We start from the raw sequence: 4,956 nt of genomic DNA, 5'->3' as shown, positions 1-4,956 counted from the left end.
CCTTGGTAGTTTGTGTGTGCTATCTGTTTGAGAATATATCAGTTGTATTCCATGATGGTGCTAAAAGTAGTCGGTAGCGCAGCTTAGGTTCTTGTCCATCTTGAAAGCATGTGATGGGATCAAAGCAAAGAGTAGAATTGCTTGCACTCTGGTCCCTTGAGTAATTGATTTGGTTGCTCAAAAGAGACAGGCCAATAGGCTCCTCCACCTCATTCAAGCTAATGGGGTTCTGTATGCACGAGTGACTCTTCGTTTGGCAGTGTTGTTGAGAAGCTCCTTTGTTTTAATGTTGTCATATGGAGTGCTTTGTTTTTGCTACTTGTGCTTGGTTTGCCTCATTGGAAATACATAAACATTTCGTTTATTAGATACAATTTCGAGTAATGGATACATGTTTCCTCCCCATGCTTGGTGATCTATCACATTGAGTGCTAGCTCTCCATAGAAAATGGAGGTAAACATTGTCTCACTCAGCATGCCACCTCCACTTCTGGCAAAGCACCTCCTTCATCTATTATTGATAATTGCATATTTCTACTATATCAACACCTCGTCCTCATCCGCCTACAATGACAGTAAAATTGTATACTTTATGTTGAATTTGGTGTGCATTCAAACTTCCATCTTTCCTGGAGATTAGCAATAAAGAGTTCCTTTTCTAATATGGTTATCGATCCTCATCTCCCATAAGTCTGAAGATTATTGAACTGCATAAGAGAGTTGATCCACATTCAGGTGGTCCATTCCCAATGTGCTTGAGCATTTCATGCTGTACACCTTTGGGTTGCTCGACCTTCTTGTATTGGTTCAATATGCTTCACCATATTTCAATCAAGCACTACCCAAGGAGTTTGAGCTTAAGCTCTAGTGTTTGAAATGCTTGCAGACCCTAATCTAGTTTCAACTTGCAAACGATAACCCAATAGACACAACATAGTATTTGCAACATGTGTGCCACAAATCAACATTCTACATCTCTTCCTGTCAATAAGGCATAAGTCCATGGTACTTTGAAAAATCTTGAGCCATGATCCAACATTGGATGTAGTGATTAATAGTGCTTGTGTTTCCTCAGCAAGAGCTTGAGCTTCTACGTCAATTGCTCGTAGGCATCTTCCTTATCCCTACAAGCCCAGCCTGGCAACCCATGAAATGAATGCAACTTAAATGCCATGAAGCAAACAATCTATCTCCTATGAACTCCAAGTAGGCATTGGCATACTCTTGTGGGAGTCCATAAAACATGTTCATGCTGACCCAAAATACCCTACAAAGGGAATCTTACATGTTCAAGGCTTGAAGTTAAAGACACAACAAAAAACACCATTTTCTTGACTATATAAGCTCATCCTTGCTTATTGAGTTGATAATGTCTTCCTTGTAAACCTAGCTAAACCATCCTCCCCTCCTATGGAGGTCCCAAGTGCAAAAACAACTCCATCTCAGTGCTTCTCCGACTTCACATAACAACTCTACTTTGAAAGGAAGTTTTCATTTCCCCCCTCGAATCTTTATCGATGCACACACTATGGCACCTTCAGCACTCTCATAGATAAGATCCCACACAAAACAAATTAGAGAAACTCGCACTTTACTCCTTGACAACATTGAAAATTAAGAAGGAAGAAGTATGGAATTGCACAAATGCTGATATTTTGACCAAACGAGTTGGCCATCATGTCTTTGTAATGTTGCATCTACGATCAATTTGACTTAGAAATTCTCAAATGTTTAATTATTTAATACTACTTTTTACAGTTTAATCTTGATGAAATGATAATTTCTGGTAAAAAACAGATTACCTGGTTGAATCAGCTTCAAATGCATTGTTAACATCATTCCACTTGTTGTGGCAAGCAAAAGAAATATATAAGGCCTCACAAGCTAGCCACAATATATCGGCAATGCAATTTAACCTTTTCCATTTGACATGTCACATTTCACAAAAAATATTTGAGTATCCTCTGATGCCATTAAACTTGATGACACCTCATCTAGGACCCTTAGCCCCAATTAGAGATGCAAATGACAACCTACCAACTAGCACACCTCCCTATACACATAGTGCCTTCCATTTGCAAGGTCCAAAGTCTGGTTGGATAGCAAATCAAACATGATTTGGTTAGGCAGCAAGAGTTAAGTGGAAAATGATGGCGCACATCGAAGTAAGAAAACAAGAAAGAGCTAACCATAAAGACACCTTGAAGTAATCGTTTTTCCATTAGGGGAGGAAAAAAGTGCATATCATCTCAGGATGATCCTATTGGGAGGAAAGAAGATGCGGCCTTTGGCCAATTTACTAATTTAGCTTCCAAGCTTAGAAACAAATGGAAGGTACTTATAAACCACATTGAGAAGGAGCCTAGGCATGTGTTGGTGACATTAATTTTCTCCAAAAAGGAGCTACCAAATATACGTCCAATCGCACATGCTGGACATATGACAAAAAACATAGGTGAAGCCTACATCATCGAAGCAGATCAAGTTAGCATCATCACACACCATGCTAAAAACTTATTCATGTAGAGGAAAAAGAGTATATGTATATGCTTAAAAAATTAAGCTCTTATGTAAGGATGTAAGGACTGTGGTGAAGGAAGAAAAAAAACCCTTTTGACAAAGATTGAAAAGAAAGTGTAAAGAGAAAGTGAACGCATTGCAAAGATTGAGCTATTTGTTGCAAGCAAATGGAGTCAAGTAGTTGGAAACATCTGGAAGGCCAAATACGAAGAGAGAGACAAAGTTTTCCTTTGGAAAGTACTTTTTGGATTCATGCCAACTGGAGATAAGGCAAAACCAAGAGGTTTTGCCGAAGGTACCTATGTTAGATGCAAGCACCCGAATGAAACCCTCATGCACCTGTTATGGGGATGTCTTGAAATCAGAGTCTTCATGGGCACAGACTGCAAGTGGGTGTACACTCATTTGGAAACTCCCTTCTTTAGCCGAAGGTACCTGTGTTACATGCAAGCACCCAAATGAAACCCTCGTGCATCTGTTTTGTGGATGTCCTGAAATCAGAGTCTTTACGCGCACAGTTTGCAGGTGGGCATGCACTCATTTGCAAACTCCCTTCTTTAGACGTGAACTTGCTATGGCTCTAGACGCATTGGCAATAAGGATCTTCTGACTGAAATATGCATAGTAAGAGCTACAGTATTGAGAGCAATTTGGCAGTCCAGAAATGCGTTACTCTTTCAAAAGAAGTGTGAGCCTTTGGACACTTTTTTTTTTCTGAAAACGTGATGGTGGCGACTCCTTTGCAGAAGGAATACGAATTGCAAGATACACAAGAAAGAGTAGTTGTGGAGGTGCGGTCCCTTCAATGCATTTGTTTTTGAAGGACCCTGTGAAAAGGATATGCTAGGGCTGTTTGTAACCTTTTGTGATTAATGCAATTCAAGCTCAATTGAGCACTTTCAAAAAAAAAAAAAGATTGAGTTATTAGAAATAAGTTTTTCCTACCTAGTGAATAAAGAAATCGGATGAGTGTCGTTACACTTACTTACAAAGGGCAATGGCCTTTTGTGTTGATTGCAAGATTTTGGATGTGTCTATTAAAGAACCACCCTTCTTAATTTTCCTTTTATCGATAAGCTTTTGGATTCAATTTTCTTGTTGACTGCAAGATTTGAATGCGCCTATCAAAGAACAACCCTTCTTAATTTTCCTTTTATCGATAAGATTTTGGATTCAATTTTCTTTTTGATGAATGCTATAGTGCATTACATGGATTGTCACAATACTTCTAAGATGATACTACTCTAGAGGACCAAAAACCTAGCGTGCCATGATTACTTGCAATGGAATGGTTAAGTTCAATTGATGATGACACTATTTATGGAATCGTACTTGGTATTGATGAATATTGGATGTTGAATGATGATTGTGCCATGATCACTTGCACAAAGGGATAACAAGGGTGGGGCTATGTGATGAGCCCTGGGCTCTGAGTGAGCTTGAGGAAATGTGGAGCAAGGAGATCATGAATGGGCATTGCACAAGCCTTCCAATTGGGGCTATATAAAAGAGGAACATGGGGAGAATTGGATGGGAGTACCTTCACGCCATGGACATAACCACCATCTGACCTCCATCACCTTGCAACAAAATCACCTCCCCTTGACTTGATCACAAGGTGCGGCATTCTTGAGATTAGATGAACCTTATTGACTTGCTCAAGGTGAGCCTCGTCCTATGGAGAGAGAGAGAGAGAGAGAGAGAGAGAGAGAGAGAGAGAGAGAGCCCAATCATTCTCTTTCTTTATTTGTCTTGGCCTCCACTCCTCCAATCCATCTCCTTTTGCCACATGGAGGGAGCCTCCAATGTGCGTTAGATATAGTTGAGATCCAATTCATAGTTCATTTATGGATATTTTATTAGTTGAGATCTCTTTATGAGCAATGATTATTTTTATGTCCAAGTGGATGGTTGTAATAGTTTTTAAGCATTGACTACATGCAACAGGAAAACTTGGGAAAAATTCTCTCTTATGTGGAGGGAGATTGTACCCAGTGCTTTGTGTCTCTTTTCTTATCTTCTCTCACCTCCTCCTTCATGTGTATGCATTGCTCTTCGATCTAGGAGGTGTGCATGTTGTTTTCTCTCTCTTCCGCTCTCACTCCCTCACTGTCACGGCACATGTGATCATCTCTTATGTACAAGGTATGTTTAATGCTTGTTTCTCTGTTATATATGGTCTTTTGTATGTGCTTGCAGGGATGCCACACCTCCATCTATAGCAAGCTAATCCTAAGCACTTTGTGCAAACATGTTTTTCTTTTTTTTAATCTTTCTCTTTAGCCATGTAGCCATTATTTTCAATAGGTTAAAGTATCTTGGTTTGAGTGTTTCCTACATCATTGCTCAAGGGATGTGTTTCATTTGTCTCTTGGAGTATAGATGTTCTATTTTTCTCTTGAATTGAGAATGTTATTTTGGATTCAAGTTATGTGG

This window comes from Adiantum capillus-veneris, chromosome 8 (assembly GCF_014529385.1).
Source record: "Adiantum capillus-veneris isolate H3 chromosome 8, ASM1452938v2, whole genome shotgun sequence".
Taxonomy (NCBI): Eukaryota; Viridiplantae; Streptophyta; class Polypodiopsida; order Polypodiales; family Pteridaceae; genus Adiantum; species Adiantum capillus-veneris.
Note: the sequence above shows the minus strand (reverse complement) of the source record.